Genomic DNA, 19,185 nt, shown 5'->3' on the forward strand with positions numbered 1-19,185 from the left:
TAATACTACAAATTTTTCATTAACTAAAATTTTCATTAATTAACATTTTCATTAATCGATACTTATATTAATTAATATTTTCACTAAATTATATGTTGAAATATGAAATTTTTCTTTTCCTCATTTACAAATTCTTCATCCTATCGACGTAAATTGCTGTATCAACTCTATCAAAGGACACCCTTGGAAGATGTGACATTTCGATAATGTCTATTCTGTAGCAAAGATATTGGGATGGACCAATACCTTGGTTCAAAATACCGCGAGAGAAGTTTGCTATTGTTTTGATTGTATTGTGAATCGTAGTGTAGTATGGAAGGAAGAACTAAGAGTGGTGAGTATAAATCTTGATGTGATACGTAATAGACATGTAAAATGTTTGGGAGGAGTTGGGATGGGGAACGTCGTTTTAACTTCGTAGTTTTGTTGTAGCGTAATAACTAAACATCCATGTTGGATAGGAAAACATTTAATGGTTTTTGTGCAGTTCTCGATTGTTTTTGGAGCGTTGAGTGAAACTTAGGTATTTTTCTGCGAGTGTAAGTGAGTGGAGCTGTGTCTTCATTCAGCCGAAATGACACACACTGAGTAAATTGTGGACAGGTTAGGTTACTCAGAGCATTTGTTGCTAGTGTTTGTAAACGACTGCTGCTGTAGATGCAATGCACGGTATTTATGTATGTGGCATCCAATTTTTTTTTTTTATAAAAGTGAAGTGGTTTACTGATTGTGGATTGCGTAATATAATTCTACGCCGATCTCCCGTTATAGTGCTTTCGCACTATATTTTGATGGGAGATTGGTTGTAGTGGATTGTAAGATTTTTCGTGTTTGTGGCAAACTGTTTACGTATTGTGCGAAGTATAGGACCGCAATCCTGATAATCCACAATAAATCTGTGAGAAACTTACTGAATCTTATCTGTAATAACCTGGGATTCCTAAAAGGGCTGTAATTTGTGGGATGTTTGTGCATCGCTTGTAAAATTAATGACTGTAAATTCTGTACGTTTTTGAAGACCCTAGATTAAACTCGAATAATGCAAAATTAGATGTGGTTGCAGTTTGGCACAGGCAATAAAATGACTAATGATTATGATTCAATTTATTGTGTGTTTTTATTACGCGAAATGTGTCACTTTGGCTTATAATAGTAGGGTTGGTATCTGGACTGTTAAAGATATTTGAATTTAACAAAACTGTTTGTAAGTGTCTTCAAGAATATAAAATGATTGAAAGCAATAAGACTATGAAGCTAACCTAATGGAAGGCAAAGTATTACAAGATTCTTTAAAAGTTAATGTAAGCCAAGACATGTATGAGGGAGACAGATGGAAAATTAGTTAATAATTAATTTGTTGAAATAAAGCTGGGTGCGTTAGATGAAATCTATTCTCTGTCTGACAAAAGGATAAATGCTTGTATATGATGACGTTTGAATAGAATTAATTAAAATTAGAGGGAGAGTATTGCAATTTGTCTACATAGTGTAAGGACCGACATTTCTCGGGACCTGGAAAACTTCTGCAGTTATTCTGCTTCATAATTGAGGGCACTGACAGTACATAGGAAAAAGGAAATTTCGCTGTGGCAAACTATAAAATTATGAGACAGAATTGCTGATCCATACTTAATTTTGACAGATGAAATATTTAGTAATACTGGCAGTCACTGATCTCTGAATGTATGACACTTTCTTAATATGTGTGTGTCTTACATGCTTGAATTTGTGCGCATGTAGATAAGTAGTTAATTGTGTAATAGCTATCAATTAAGTTAATATTACACCATAAGGATGTTAATTACAGCCTATTTCTTGTTATCTATTGAAGGTTTCACTTGTTTCAACGTATTTCTTGGGGGGAAAAAGGATCATAAGGGACAGTTTTCGCATACTTTAATGTAGGTTTTCATACCCATTTAAATGTAGGCCTATGTCTAAGTATTAAGTATATTTAGTAGTGCTGTATCTACTTGGAGAATTGAAGGTTTAGAATTCTTTTATTTCTCATTTCAAAACGTGTAAAGCCCATATTGCGCATATGCAATCTTAAACCTAATTTTTCTTGTATACAAATTTTGAGTTTTAACATTATTTTAAATGCATTACACTACTGTGTTAATAGTATATACATATATTAGTGTTCCACATAACTCCAGTGACTTCATGAGCTAGAAGTGTTTGAGCTGCCTTAGAAAATTTAATTCTGGGGTTTTATGCAGCTGTTGTGACAAATGTTAATGTTGGGGGGTGGGGGGTGGAGATGTAGTGGCATGGGAATTCGAGAAGTAGATGGGTCTATTCCATGGTATTGCAAATTTTGTTCAAGGGATAGGAAAATAGCTGAATAGCAAGAGAAGCTTGGAGCCCTTAAGGATGAACTGAATAGTGCTAGGGAGGAAGAGATGAGGTTAAAGGGGGAGAATGGTGAAAACCTGTGGGAAGTGTTGGCAAGGAACAGGAACCACAGAAAGAGAACAGTATTGACAGTTTCATCAATTGCACAAACCATATATATATATATATATATATATATATATATATATATATATATATAGAGGGAAACATTCCACGTGGGAAAAATATATATATAAACAAAGATGATGTGACTTACCAAACGAAGTGCTGGCAGGTCGATAGATACACAAACTAACAAACAAACACACAAAATTCTAGCTTTCGCAACCAACGGTTGCTTCGTCAGGAAAGAGGGAAGGAGAGGAAAAGACGAAAGGATGTGGGTTTTAAGGGAGAGGGTAAGGAGTCATTCCAATCCCGGGAGCGGAAAGACTTACCTTAGGAGGAAAAAAGGACGGGTATACACACACACACACAAACACATATCAATCCACACATATACAGACACAAGCAGACATATTTAAAGACAAAGAGTTTGGGCTCCTGCCAGCACTTCGTTTGGTAAGTTACATCATCTTTGTTATATATATATATATATATATATATATATATAACAGAGGGAAACATTCCACGTGGCTGGTCTTTAAATATGTCTGCTTGTGTCTGTATGTGTGGATGGATATGGGTGTGTGTGCGAGTGTATACCTGTCCTTTTTTCCCCCTAAGGTAAGTCTTTCCGCTCCCGGGATTGGAATGACTCCTTATCCTCTCCCTTAAAACCCACATCCTTTCGTCTTTCCCTCTCCTTCCCCTCTTTCCTGATGAGGCAACAGTTTGTTGCGAAAGCTTGAATTTTGTGTGTATGTTTGTGTGTCTGTCGACCTGCCAGCACTTTCATTTGGTAAGTCACATCATCTTTGTTTTTAGATATATTTTTCCTACGTGGAATGTTTCCCTCTGTTATATATATATATATATATATATATATATATATATATATATATATATATATATATATATATATATATATATATATATATATAGAGAGAGAGAGAGAGAAGTAAAGATCTGATGTTAGATAGTGGCCTGGAAGAGGTATGGACCAGATCTTGCAGGAAAAATTGGGTGACAGCTACCACTTCATTAGTTTTTTAAAGCCTAGTCCCTGTCTTAGCCAAGTGATAGAGGCTTTAGGATCATTGTGCAAGGGTTTTACAAAGCAGGATCATGTTGTCGTAGTTAGTGGAGCGGAAAACAGAATTGATAGGGATCGGTGCTACAGTATTGGGCGTGACCTGGTAAAAATAGCATCTGCAGTGAATTGTACAGATGTTGGCTTCCAACTGTTATTTGGTATGATTGGCCCCAATAGAACAGCTCTGTCAGGAGGGTCAGTATTGAGTTTGATCAGCTGCTTCCAGTGGCTACTTTGTCAGGCATAAGTTTGGTTCCTGTTGATGCTATTGGTAGGTGAGATTTCACAAGGCATGGCCTGCATCTCAGTAGGAAAGGGAATGGTAAATTGGCCAGGATGATAGCAAAATATTTGAGAGGTGGAGGGGTTACTGAAACTCACGAGAGTATCTTTTTTTAAGGCTAAGCTCAGTATCCAGTGATTGTACATTGAATGAAATTAAGCTTAATGACAAGCTCAGACAGTCAGGTACTGGAGATATTGAAATATCATAAAAGTACAATGAAAAATAGTGTTAGTATTTTGCATCACAATATCAGGGGATTAGAAAACAAAGTAGATGAGCTTTTTTTTTTGTTTGTGAAGATTTAGAAACTGAGGGTGGAATAGATGAACTAGGCCTGTCTGCACATCATATAGTCACAGGTATGGAAAAGGTAAATGTAGGTGGATGTAAGCTTTCAACACATGTAAGTAGAGACACTATGAAAAGAGGAGAAGTTGCTGTATGTGTTAAAATATATCAGTGTGAAAAATTTAAGAACTAAAAAAATAGTGTAGAGTGACATATAAGCATGTACCTTGAGCTTAAACAAAATAATAGTACTTCTATAACTGTATGTATAGGTCTCATTGGGAGATTTGCAGCTATTTCCGAAAAACTTGCGCCATTCGTTACGCTGTTATTCATACGGGGAGAAGCAAATTATTGTGTGTAGCAGCGCACAGATAATGTTTTTATAGACCGAGATGAACTTGAACAAAAACAATGGTCTTTCTGATAATGGACAGCTTTTTACAGATATGACAGCTCCATACAGTAATGTAAGACAGTCCTCCAAAGTAGTATGTTCAAGTAATGATTTGAGAATTGCAAGTTTTAGTGAAAGCTTGCAACAGTTAGACTATGATGAGGTGTACAGAAACCTGATGCTAATTTAAATTTTTGCCTATTTCATGATACCTTTGTTGTGAGTAGATTTGAAAACCAATTTCCCTAAGAAAATAGTGAAACACAATTTTGAGAAACCATCTAAAAAGCCGTGGCTTAATAAAGGGTTCATAATGCTTCAAATGGTTCTGAGCACTATGGGACTTAACATCTGAGGTCATCTGTCCCCTAGAACTTAGAACTACTTAAACCTAACTAACCTAAGGACATCACGCACATCCATTCCCGAGGCAGGATTCGAACCTGCGACTGTAGCGGTCGCGCGGTTCCGGACTGAAGCGCTTAGAACCGCTCAGCCACACCAGCCGGCTGCTTAATAAAGGGATTTAAAAAAATCTTGTAAACAGCAGCAGTGATGCAAAAACAGTCAAACATTATAAAAACTACTTCACTGTATTAACAAAAGTTATTAAAAAGTCCAGAAGTATGTGCTTTTTGTCTGAGATTAGCACATCTGATAATAAGATTAAAACGATTAGGAATATTGTTATAAGGGAAACAGGGCAACCGAGAGCACAAGAAGAATGTATTTCTATCAGACTCGGTGAAAAGTTTGTTAACAGAAAGTCAGGAGCAGAAAATGTTTTTAATAATCATGTTTTAGCAGAGATTGAAAATACCGCTTCAGTTGTAAGGTTCTTTTTAGTTTAGGACACAACCGGTGTCCGGCTCTTTGCCCACCATCAGGTGTTATAACTTGTGCTATGCCCCTGAACGCCATGGTGGATGAGTACAGGATGCGGTGTATCAGCAGTGAGTATAGAGCATATGCTCTGTGGTCGGTGGTGATACACCACGTCCTGTACTCGTTCACCATGACGCTCGAAGTCACAGCACAAAGTTATAACATCTGATGATGGGCATGTAAGAGCCGGAAAGCAGACATGTTATAAATGAAAAGAACCTTACAACAGAAATGGTATTTTCAACCTCTGCTATAATGCTCAGTTGCGGATTGTTTGTAATCATATTTTAAGTGTTGCAGAGAAAATAGAATCCAGAAGATGCATTAGAAGATGCAAGGCTGTTTATGGAACAAGCAATACCTATGCAATTTGATAAAATTGAAATTAAAGTCACCTCTCCCAGTGAAATTGGGAAAAATAACAAATTCACTCACAAGTATAACCTCTCATCGAATTGATGGCATTTTCAGCAGACTACTAAAAGCTTGTTCCCAACAGATAAGTAAGATTCCCTGTCACATATGTAGTTGCTCACTGAAACAGGGCGTTTTTCTGTATAGACTGAAATATGCTGAAGGAAGGAAGATTGGGTTTATCATCCTGTCGACATTGAGGGCATTAGAGATGAGCACAAGCTTGGATTGTGTCAAGGATGCGGAAGGAAATAGGCTGTGCCCTTTCAAAGAAAACATCCCGACATTTGTCTGAAGGAGCGATTTAGGGAAATCGCGGAAAACCTAAATCTGGATGGCAAGGTGCAGGTTTGAACCGTCATCCTCCCGAATAAGAATCCAGTGTTCTAACCACTTTGCCACTTCTCTTTGCATGCCATTGTTAAACCATTGCATAAAAAAGGTGATAGGTCTGATGCTAACTACTACCACCCAACTCACTTCAGACAGCTTTATCCAAAAATTTTGGAAAATTAATTTATTTGAGAGTAGCTTCTTGTATTTGTAAAAATGAAATACTAACAAAATGTCAGTTTGGTTTTCAGAAAGGCTTTTCAATAGAAAATGCTGTATGTGCATTCACTGGTCAAATATTATATGCTCTGAATAACTAAACATCGCCCATTGGGATTTTTTTGGTGGTCTCTCAAAGGCTTTTGACTCTGTGAATCATGAAATTCTTCTAGGTAAGGTTAACTATTGTTATATAAGTGGGACAGTGCACAAATAGTTTAATTAATGTTTAACTGGAAGATTACAGAAGGTTTAAATTAACAGCACAAATATCCTGCTAAAATCAGCAGGCTGCTCTAACTGGGGAGGTAGCAAGAATGATGTCCTACAGGGTTCAGTCATGGATCCCTCAGTCTTTTATCTATATATTAATGACTTGCCCCTCCGCACTCATGAAGATGCGAAGCTAATTCTCTTTGCTGATGATACAAGTATAGTAATTACACCCAGTAGAAAAGAATTAGCTGAGGAAATTGTGATTAATGCGTTTCAGAAAATTATTAAGGAGTTCGCTGCCAATGGACTCTCACTAAATTTTGAGAAAACGAAGTATATGCAGTTCTGTACAGTAAATGGCATTACACAGTTGATAAATACAGACTTTGAGCAGAAGTCTGTTGCTAAAGCAGGCTATTCAAAATTTCTGGATGTGTGCTTTTATGAGAAATTGAGAGTTGTTGCAAATTTTCTAATGGCTTTGGACGACAGTTTAAGTGCGAAGTAAATATACTAACTTCCACTTCTTTTACGAGATGACTTACTTGACATGCTCGGCCGGCTTTCCTTGCTGGTTACCCTGCTGCTGCAAACTCTCTCTTACTTTCTTCTCCGTAGTATGCTGCTAGGTACAGGAATTTCTTAAGACTCTCTCTACTTATAAAAATAAGTAGAAATACCAATTACATTTGCATGAATTAACGACGTATATTTGAACTTCAGACATTTTACAAATCCCACTCTTCACATAAATATATACTGTTTAGTAAGTCTCTCGTGTCTCCTAACGTAAGAAACAAACTAATTTACATATAAGACAAACATGGCTTAAACACCCTGTCCATTCTCACCATGAGTCAGGATACACATCTTCCTCTCAACAAGGCTAAGACAAGAGCCGCCCCCCCCCCCCATGAAAGAGTATTTTCTCGACTGTTCTTGTTGTTATAACAATGGTCACTGACATGACACAATTTCCGTACAATTTCACTAAAACCTCCATGGATCATCCAACAAGTACTTGTCATTGCTGTTCGACTGCCGCATCTACATTCTTCAAGCAACTGAATTTCAAACTTGCACACACAAACATGTGACACGCAGTAGGTAGGATTCTATAATCCCACACTAACATCTGAAATATCGTGTGTTCGAGACAGTAGAAGGCTAAGTGGTTATAGAATTTACACCGAAATTCTTGAATCACTACATATCCCTCCCCCTCAGATCGGACGTGCGATATTTTATACATAATCATTATTTAAATAACATCACTCATAACAATATACTTTTCTTGTACATGTTTATACATACATCTCTCTCTTCAACAACAATCTTTTTTTCTCTCTAGAACAATTTTTAGCTGAGCGTTTCTTTATTCTGTTCTTACCTTACTTTGATATTAAGATATGAGCAGTCACTTGAGGTTCTAATCAGCTCCTCTCTCGTTAACTCCAGGTGTCCATGACACTTGAGTAATCTATTTTCCATTCTCATTTTTTGTACTAGGCTACCTTTCCTTAGTATATAGGGTGAAGTGGGGTAAGTGTAACCATGGGGGTTAGTGTAACCACGGCTTCTGGTGCCTTAAAGAAGCTGTATTTTTACCTCTGACCTATCACACATGTTAATTTACTCCTTTCTTTGTTATATTTAATCATAAGTTGTCAAATCTGACATAAATTGGTAATTAATTTCTGGGCTTGAATTGACGTCTGCATTTTCACTCTGCAAGAGAGTGACATGTTCAGAATTTGGTGGTCTGTCATTTTTGCAGTTTTCAAGATAACTGCACAATTTTTTTGGTTACAATCTAACTTTTGCATGATAATTTCAAATATGAGATTCGTTTTACTCTTCTGATAAAGTTCTTGATATGCCAGGCATAGTTACACTTACCCCAACTTTTTCCCATGTGGGGCAAGTGTAACCGGGGGGGAGGGTTACACTTGCCCCAAACAAACTTACTGGAACATATTTATCTATTTAAGCCATAATCTTGTTTTTGCTATCACACTAGATCAACTAAATTGGCCTTCCTGTACATATGGATACCAGAATACCTGATGTGCTGGATTTGTAGGTCTACTGAGTTTGTGAGAGATATATTTTATTTTTTATTTAAGTTACTATATTTTTAAACCACGTTTCCTTTTATAAAATGACACAGAACTGTAAAGAATGCCACCATTTCAATTACAGTACAGTATGTGAAGCATTGTTTGACTGACAACAATGTTGAGCATGATACTTCATCCTGCAGCCAATGGGTGTAGCAGTGTTTAAGGGTGTGAAATCTACTTGGGACCAAAAGTTAACTCGTCACCAGAGACATCATCAAGGGGTAAAAATTAGCAAACGTGACTTTTCCAATCTCCTCACTGCTGTATGGAATGATACACCACCTGAATTGTTGAAAAGTGGTTTTCAAAAAGCAGGAATATTCCCTTACAGTAGAGAAGTAATTGATAAAACTAAATATGAACCAGAAGTCATATAAAAAGTATGTAGCTCATACCAAATCTTTGGCAGAAACAAATCCATTGCCAGTTCACGATAATGCAGCCATAGACTTTGTGGAAGCTACGTCTCTAACAGAAAGTACTCAGATTTTTGGAAAGCTTCCAGCTGAACAACCTCCAGAATTTTGTAGGCCTACATCGACTGAGCCCTGCAGTTCTCCCAGTATCAGACAGAGTTCTTTGTCAACCATTCCCAAGCTAACCAATATTTCATTATGTTCTGGAACTTCTGATTTGTCATTTGAAAGCTCATTATTGGAAACAGTCCGACAGTGTAGTCTCCCTGGTAAAACAAAGAAGAAAAGGATTGCACCAGGAGCTGAAGTTATCACTTTTCAAGATGCCATCTATAAAGAATAGGGTTTTAAAGGAAACAAGAATAATGAGGAGAAAGCAAAACAGAAAAGGATTATCGTCATAAAAAAGGGCTTGGTAATGAATAGTAAATCTTCCAAACAAAGTGCTGTTACTTTATCCGAAATGGCATCTCTGAATGTTGTGAAAAAAAAAATCCCTGATTGCTCATGTCAGTAACAAGAAAAAAAGTCTTAAGTTGAATCAGTAAGTGAAGAAAGTGAAACTGAAGGAGGCCTATCTTTAATAAGTAGTGATGAAGAAAATGGTACCATAACAACACTGGACGATCTCAGGAAAGAAATGATAAACTGTGAAGAAGAAGAAGAAGAAGAAGAAGAAGAAGAAGAAGAAGGCAAACTTTTTTGAAGCCAAAGATAAAATTACAGTTTGAAACTATTTTCTGGTAGCTTTTGCAACAAAATGTAAGAAAGTTCATTTTATTGGCCAAGTTACCAAAATTAGTGATTTAGGAGATCCAGAAGTGATTTTCCTCAGATACAAAAATAAGACAAAGTGTGGCACCACATTCTACTGGCCTGATAGAAGAGATGAGATGGAAGCTCCATCCTCTGATGTCATTTCAGTGCTGCCTGACCCTACTTTGGGTCACTGGGGAGACCTGACATTTGGTGTTACATTTGATTCATACAACATTCAGTGACTAAATAATAATTAGGGCCTAAGTGTGAATATAATAAGTTGAATTAGGGCAGTTTAGTATTAAACACAAATTGCCAACAACTTTAGTTCAATTACCATGAAAAATAATAGAAAGTGAACTTACGAAGTGAATTTTTCTTTTCTCTTGATACTAGATATTTTATTATTTTTGTTAAATTGCCTACTAAAGAAAAAAATATTACTTTTGTAGAATTTAAACTAATAAATTACTGGCCTAAAACAAAAATAAATCATCTATGAAGCATTCTGTTTCAGTGTTTTATGGTTTAGGCTAACACTTATTTTTTAGTTTAGCGAACATTTTCTGTGTAGGCCTACTCTCTCTCTTTCTCTTTCTCTCTCTCTCTCTCTCTTTTTTAAGGAACTCTGGACAAAATGAAAGTGTTCTTTTTGACAATCGTAAACTTACATGAAACGTAAAAATGTTAGTTGTGCATAGAATTCAATCTTTCCAGTATAATCCCTATAAAATTAGTGACTTTTGTCACGCTACTGTCCCATTCTCCTAGGATCAGTGTGCCTATACCTGGCTTGTGGGTTGACGTTATGTGAGCACTTCCTCTTTCCATTGCTGGTAGCTACACCCCTTTATAAAACATTCATATTTTTGGCCATAGGTCGTCCTGTCTCTATGTAGGTATGTCTGCCCTATATACTTAGCAAATGCTGGGTACGCCCCCCTTGTCCTTTCTGAGTAGGCCTCATGGTTCATTACCCTAGTATACATTCCAATGTACATTATAATTAAGTATTCTCTGGAAAAAAGAAAAATTTATTTTACACTTTGGATTCACTTTTTACTGCTTCATTTACTCATTAGTCCTCCTCTACTTCTAAAATTCTATACTCTTAGTAGATACTAAGTCTATATGTCCCTCTAGCCTACAATTTGTCAGAGTATTTATTAAACTGACATTTCCTACTGATCAGCACATGACTAATGCCACTCCTGCTTGCTTTTTCTTTCTTCTCTCACATCTCTACCTTGTCTATCTCTTCCCATTACTGCTTTACAGTTATCCCACAACTCACATGCTTTTGTCTCCCTCTTGGCGCATGAGTACTTTGCCACTATTCTTTCTTTATATACACCTCTTCGTATGTATATGATGGAGAACCGTCATAGTTCTTATATACATATGCGATGTATAACACTTTGGATTCACTTTTTACTGCTTCATATTTATAATGGAGGGAAACATTCCACATGGGAAAAATATATCTAAAAACAAAGATGCTGTAACTTTCCAAATGAAAGCGTTGGTATGTTAATAGAGACAATAAAACACACACACACACACACACACACACACACACACACACACACACACACACATTTCAAGCTTTCGCAACCCATGTTTGCTTCATCAGGAAAGAGGGAAGGAGAGGGAAAGACGAAAGGGTGTGGGTTTTAAGGGAGAGGGTAAGGATTCATTCCAGTCCTGGGAGCGGAAAGACTTATCTTAGGGGGAAAAAGGGACAGGTATACACTCGCTCGCACCCGCACCCCTCCCCCCTACCACACACACACACACACACACACACACACACACACACATCCATACGCACATACACAGACACTAGCAGACATATGTAAAGGATATGTCTGCTTGTGTCTGTATATGTGCGGATGGATGTGTGTGTGTGTGTGTGTGTGTGTGTGTGTGTGTGTGTTCCCCTACAATACCTGCTGATTCTCACATCGTGACAGGATTTTTAGTCTGTAGTTTCACTGTTTGTGTCTAAATGTATTTTTGTGTGTTGGTGTGGTCTGATTCATCAGCCTTCTTATCTAAAGATAAGATGTTGGTTATTGGAAACAAGGTAGGACTTCAGCGATGGAATAGGGAAAAAATAGATAGGTCCTCAAATGAGAAATAAGAAAGGAAGAAGAAAAAAAATAGATATGGTTGTTAAGATCTAAGAGGAGAAAGAAGGTAGCCCCAAAGACAGGGAACCCTTCCCACTCCCCTTTCCCAGGACCCCTACCCCTCAGGTACTTGAGTGAGACACCGGAGGAGGTTTCGTGTTAAATCCTCTCCTACAGAATGGACATTCCCACCTTCATCCTTGAGGTTGCCGAAGGAAATCTTAGCAACCTTATGCAAACGGCAAATGGTGAAGAATCGGGCACACTTGTTTGCGAGGGTTGTCTGAAAGGTGCGATGTGTGTTTTGTCAGCCATGATTTATTTGCTCTTGTAAACCATGCTTTTATTTACAATACTCACCCTTTTCAAAACCTATACAAACCCTCCAACGTACATCACATCTCACAAAAGGTATAAAATACTCTATACAAAATAGAAAATTTATACACTTCGGTATCACAGTTGTTTAATTATTCACCTCATATTATCCATAAATATAATACTCTATTCATTTTATTTTATGTTGACATCACTTTCCTTTTTATTCTGTGATTCTCTTAAGTTTTCTTTATTTTGTAATCGTATCCAGTTTTCTAAGCACTATGATTATAGGATAGTTTAAGATGTTAGGAATGGATGACAGAATCGTTCAAGATTTTATAGAAATTTGGTGCAGGAAAACTATTTTGGAAGAAACACTGAAAACAACTTGGGATCCGATGTTCGTCACTCCACCCATTAACTCAGCATGTTAACGTCCCTGCAGGAATATATGGCTCTGCCTGGGTCCCATGGATCTGATACAAAGTTTTTTTGTGCACTGGCAGACCAGTATTTCTCTTTAAACATCTTTTGAAAGTCTCCCCACTGCAAATCAGTCACCGCTTCACTATTTAACAGAACATTAAGTGAAGATACTCTTTTGTCTACTTTATCCTGGATAAGCTTGAATTCTTTCCACAGGTCATCTATACCTTCCTTAGTATCATTAAGTTCAGAAGATAGAATAGGAGATGCGTTTCCAGATGTTACTCTCTCGATATCTTTTTGGTCTATAATTTCTTCAACCTGTTCCTCCAAACTACTTATATTTATGATATCAGAGTTGGCTGATTTCTCTTTGAAGTTCCTTTGCACATTATCTACTCATGTATTAACACCTGAAATTTGTGACTGAATTATTGGTATTAAATTAGCCTGCTTATCGACACTCTCTTTCAAAGTACTCAACCCTTGCTTTACAGCATTAAATTTAACATTACACACATTTTTAAAGGATCCTAACTTTTCATTAAGCTCCGCTTCTACACAATTATATTTGTCTTCAATATTCAATTCTAATCTTTGTGTCAAATCCTGAAAATTGTCCTTCTGTTTCTGACTAAAGTCGGTGAACATTTGATTTACACGAATGGTCAAGGAACTAGTTAATTAATTCTTTAAATCTAATTTTAAATTCTCTACCTTACTATTTAAGGCTTCGAATTCAGTCTTTAAAGCATCCATGCCTTCGCATAGATTACTAAAGTCTTTGCTTTGTGAGTAAACTTTGGTATTTAACAATCCTAAATTTGTTGTTTGGGCATTTAATTGAGAATTTACTGATTCTAGTGTTTCTCTTAGAGCCGCATTTTGAGCATTTAAAGCTGCAGTCTGGGCATTTAGTTGAGAATGTGCTGAACCTAGTTTTTCACTTAGTCACATTTAAAACTGCGCTTTGGGCTTTGATTAAGTGTACTACCTCAGCCCAGTCTGGCACTTCTTTAGTAACTCTCATGGCCATAGCTGGTTCTAGAGTTTCCTCAACTTATTGTATGTTATCAATATTCTTACAAGCTTTAGATCTTGTAAGCATTTAACTAACTTTAACTATGGTAACTACCATAATAAAGTTCACTGAACAGTTTCTACCACTTTGTACTAAAACACTGAAGTTCTGTTTCATGCTCACCCAGCAACGAATTTGCGCTGCGTCGGTGAGTGGATGCGGAGGCAGATAAACACCGGTGAACAGCAACTGATGCCGGCGTTGTAGGATGTTGGTTTCTGCGTCCTCGCGATTTATACGAGAGCTCTTCACTCCCCGCACCTGATCTTCTTAATCAAAGTATTCTAGGCGTATTTCTTCTTAGAGAAACACACTGGAATCTTCATCTTATTTCTCAGTTCAAAATTTTGCTCCTTTATATACTTAAGCATGTTCTGTTGTCTCACAGTAGATTCTTTGTCATATTTGGTTTAGTTGCTATGGCAGAATTCCTGTTTTTTCAGTCCTTTATCACTGGTTGCCACGTTCTAACACTTTGGACAACAATGTAAGCGTGAAGTGCTTTTACGAGATGACTTACTTGACATGCACGGCTGACTTTCCTTGCTGGTTAGCCTGCTGCTTCACACTCTCTTTCACTTTCTTCTCTGAAGTATGCTGCTAGGTACAGGAATTTCTTAAGACTCACTCTACTTATAAAAATAAGTAGATATACCAATTTCATTTGCTTCAACGAACGACATATATTTGAACTTCAGATATTTTACAAATCCTACTCTTCACATAAATATATACTGTTTTTTAAGTCTCTCGTGTCTCCAGATGTCAAGAACAAACTAATTTACATATAAGAGAAAGGTGGCTTAAACATGCTGTCCATTCTCAACATGAGTCAGGATACACGTCTTCCCTTCGACAAGGCTAAGACAAGAGTACGTTCTCCACTTTTCTTGTTGTCATAACAATGGTCACTGACACAATTAGTGCAGAATAACATTGAAGCTCCATGGTTCTTCCGTACACTTTCACTAAAACTTCCATGGATCGCCTGACAGGTACTTGTCGTTGCTGTTTGACCGCCGCGTCTACATTCTTCTCGTGACTGAATTTCAAACCTGCACACACAAACATGTGACATGCAGTAGGTAGGATTCTATCACCCCACATTCACATCAAAAATATCATGTGTTCGAGATGATAGAAGGCAGATTGGTTCTAGAAATTACACCGAAATTCTCGAATCACTACAATGTTGGTTTTAAGCATATCAGTAAATTTGCCTACTATGCTTCTTTTCACTCACTGCTTTCATATGGCATCATATTTTGTGGAAATTCATCACTAAGAGAAAAAGTATTCATTGCATGAAAGTCTATAATCAGAGTAATAGCTGGAGCCAACCCAAGATCACCTTGCAGACATTTATTTTAAGAAACTCTGGATATTCACAGTACCTCCACAATACATGTTTTCACTTATGAAATTTATTATTAATAACCCATCCCAATTAAAAAATAATAGCAAAGAGCGTAGCCACAGCACTAGAAGAAAGCATGATCTTCACTATTCTGAGTTGAATCTGACTTTAGCACAAAAAAGGATGAATTAGGCTGTCACAAAAGACTTTGTTCCTTTGCCAAAATCCATTAAAAGTCTGACAGATAGCCAACGAGCATGTAAAAACAAATTAAAAGAATTTATGAATTAATTGCAGGAGAGAAAGAAAGAGGGAGGAGGAGAAACCTAGATTAGGGCTACCGGGGTACTTAACCTGTTTCATCTGCAGTATTGTCAGTGCTCATTGCCTACTTGTATATGTCTCAGTACTGTAAAGAGCTATGTGCAGGTGTCTATTGTAGCTGCACATAATGAAAAATGCACTTTGATAACTGTGCTATGCACAATTATGTGTGGCACACGATTTTTGTATGATGAGATTAGTACAATATATCTACATCTGTTATAGATTAATGTGTGCTAAATAAAGTGGGATTTTTAAAATAGAGCATGATGAAATCATGTCTCTCTCAAATTTATTGAGGCTGTCTTGCCCACCCAGAACAAAATACCAAGTGGGGCAGTGTACTGGTTAGTGTACCGGACTCTCATTTGGGAGGATGATGGTTGAAATCAACGTCCGGCCATCTTGATTTAGTTTTTCTGTGGTTTCCTTAAATCACTTAAGGCAAATTCCGGAATGGTTCCTTCTGCATCCTTCCCTCATCTGAGCTTATGATCCAATTTTTGTATGACAAGATGAGGACCATGTATCTGTGTCTGTTATAGGTGCTCTTGAATATGTGCCAGGACAGAAACTGGATATGCTAAATAAAGTATGTTGCTGATGACACGTTAAACACTTATCTCCTCCTCCTCTCCCACAAGAAACTGACAATGGCTTAAAAAAACTTCATACCAGCACTGAAGGTGCCAATGGTGTTTGCTCTCATGGCAGTGATTGCACATTGTAACAACTTTGGCAGCTTAAGGCTGCATCTGAGTTATGTAGAGAAGTAACTGTCCAGATTGAGTGTCCATTCATTCAGATGTTTCAATGGTTTTTGTGTATTATGCGTGTCACAGAATGTTGCAATACTCCTGTGATCCATTTTAGCGGTATGCGAAATGTTTCTGTGTGGCTGCCCGACAATCACTCTTCCTCACACTGACTGCTAAATAATAGCTGGGGACCAACTGGGAAAATTGATGTTAATATGAGGAGAGAGACTTAGAGGAACTGGGCATGAACAGGTAGCATATTTACCACATATTTTGAGAATATATTACTATCCTTGATCTGTAACACATAGTGTGTTATAGTTCTATGTCAGCATTAACATAGTGCCCACTGCTTCACTCTCATAGATTCTATGGTCTGCACAGATTTTTGTTTGTTTTTCTTTAATTGACTTTACATGTTGTTCACAAATTGCAAATTTTTCACACTGGTTAAGGCAATAGGAGTGTGGTCTTTCACGAATGTACATCTGATCATAAAGTGATTCTATTCTTTGTTAATCCTGCCTGGTGAGTTCATGTGATATTTCCATAGGAACTTTCATCCTGTAACATATATTTGTTAGAACTCAAATAGCAGCTTTCATAGGTTTAGCTTTAAAGATGTTTTAATATAATGAAATATTTTGATCCCGTTTCACCCACATAGGGGTTGGATTTTCAAGAAATGCTAAAACACACATTTTTTTCATTTCTGACTGAGATACCAAGAACAGATTTTCAGAGATATAATTTCAAAAATGCAAACATTTTCACGAAACATTCATTGCCTGTTTCTCCCTGTAGGGAATAACTTTCCAAAAATGCTGGAACGTGTATTTCTTTGTTTTTCTAGTGAGAAACCAAATACCAATTTTCATAGTTCTAACATCCAAATTGCCTTAATAGTGACATATTTTCAAAAAACCTCTCATTCCCTACTTTGTCTCCAAGGGGTGGAATTTTGAACAATCTTGTACTAAATGATGCCCATGTTATAAGACCAATGCAGTCTCCCAAATTTCAAGCATCTGTCCGTAGTGTTTCGGGCTGGGTGATGATTAGTCTTTGAATCATTGGAGGCCTTATTTCACCCTTTTAGGTGATGGATTTCCAAAAACATTGCAACACTTAATTCTTTTATTTCTAACCATGAAGCGAGTACAAATTTACATAGATTTAGCTTAAAAATCACTTTCAGAATGAAATATTTTCATAAAATATTTCACCCCCTATTCAACTACCTTGGAGATTGAAATCCCAAAACACCGAAACACTCAGCCTATTTCTTTTATTTGTGACTAAGAGGTCAAATACCGATTTTCTTAGATATAGCTTTAAAAATGCTTTAGTATTTCTGAAATAATGATATATTTTCAAAATTAATGTTCACCCACTATTTCCACTCCATAGGGATTAAATTTCCAAAAACACTGAAAAATATATTTCTTTATTCTTCCAGAGAAACCAGATACCATTTTCTGTAGGTCTAGCTTCAAAATTGGTTTAATAGTGACAAATTTTCAGACAACCTTTCATCCCTAATTTCACCACCTTATGGGTAGACTTCAAACAGATCACTTCTTAAATGATGCATACAATATAATATCAACACACTTTTCAAATTTCAAGTATACATCTACAGCAGTTTGGGTTGGGTGATGATCAATCAGGACATTTTCTTTTACATATAGAGATTGCATAGTATTAGCTAAAGCAGTATTAGAAATGATATGTGTTTACCTGTGACAGTTTCATTATTACAACAGTTTGTTTACAAAATAAATTTTGCTCCATAAATAATGTCGTCAGTTGTACACGAAACTGCAAGGCATTAGGCTTACCATATTTTAGTGGATGATGTGAGCAGTCTACTTTAGTTTGAGTAATGTTACATTATTGATGCCCCAGGTAACGGTACTGAAAACTAAACATGAATACAAAATTCATGTACAAATTGTTGTAACAATTAAAATATCATAGATAAATAAATGTAATTTTTAAAACGGCTTTACCGAATGCACTGAACTGATTACATAAAACCACTACATTGTAGATGTTGTGGATCAAGAGTAGTGTATTCTCAAAGTATGGGGTGAAAATGTTACCTGTTCATGTGCAGGGCACTTAAAGACAGTCATGTAAAAACATGAAATGCATTTGCAATTAGTGAATAAGGACAACTATCAGCTGTACAAGGTCTGTTCAAGAAATTCTGGAACTTTGTCCACAAGTTTTTTCTACATTTACCTTTTACTTATTGTACAAGATCTCCACAATTGATACACTGCTCCCAATACAATTTCCACTTCCGGACCACCTTTTGCTGGATTGTTTGAAGCAGTCTCTGTGAATTTTCTTTTATCTCGTGTTTGATTTTTGCTTTTATCTCATCTATTATTGTAAATCTTCATTCTTTAACGTCTCACCCAATGTAACCTTAGACCCATGTTTCGCCGCCAGTTATTCTTCTCTTAAGGAACACCTCATTCTGAATTGTGTGATCTGGAAGCTCTTCACAGATTGCAAGGCGAAGGTCTTTCTGGTCTTGACTCATCAGCCATGGGACCAACTTGGTGGCAACATGATACATTCCAAGATGCTGTGTCAGGATTGCATGACATGACCCAACTGAAAAGTGACATTCTTTTGCAATCTCTCGGACAGTCAGTCTTTAATTGGCACACACGATTTCATTGACGTTCTTGACATGAGCATTGTTGCTAGGTGTTGAAGGGCACCCTGAGTGATTGTCATCTTTAACTTCTGTCCGGCTATTTTTAAACCATATGATCCATTCGTGACATCGATTGCAGCTTAAGCACTCATCACCTTAGGCTTCCTGTATCATTTAGTGTGTCTCAGTAAAGGTTTTCCTGATTTTCATGCAAAATTTATTG

The 19,185-nt window shown here is 36.8% G+C and overlaps 1 protein-coding gene across 1 annotated transcript in view; it reads left to right on the forward strand.

Annotated features, from left to right (window-relative positions):
• The first annotated feature begins 238 nt into the window (after window positions 1-238).
• Window positions 239-19,185, forward strand: part of LOC126251362 (uncharacterized) — a 93,924-nt gene continuing 74,977 nt past the window's right edge. Inside the window, exon 1 of the mRNA XM_049951740.1 lies at window positions 239-334. The gene's annotated coding sequence lies outside the window, so the exon portion shown is untranslated. The remainder of the gene's footprint in view (window positions 335-19,185) is intronic.

Source organism: Schistocerca nitens, chromosome 4, assembly GCF_023898315.1.
Source record: "Schistocerca nitens isolate TAMUIC-IGC-003100 chromosome 4, iqSchNite1.1, whole genome shotgun sequence".
In the NCBI taxonomy this organism is placed as follows: domain Eukaryota; kingdom Metazoa; phylum Arthropoda; class Insecta; order Orthoptera; family Acrididae; genus Schistocerca; species Schistocerca nitens.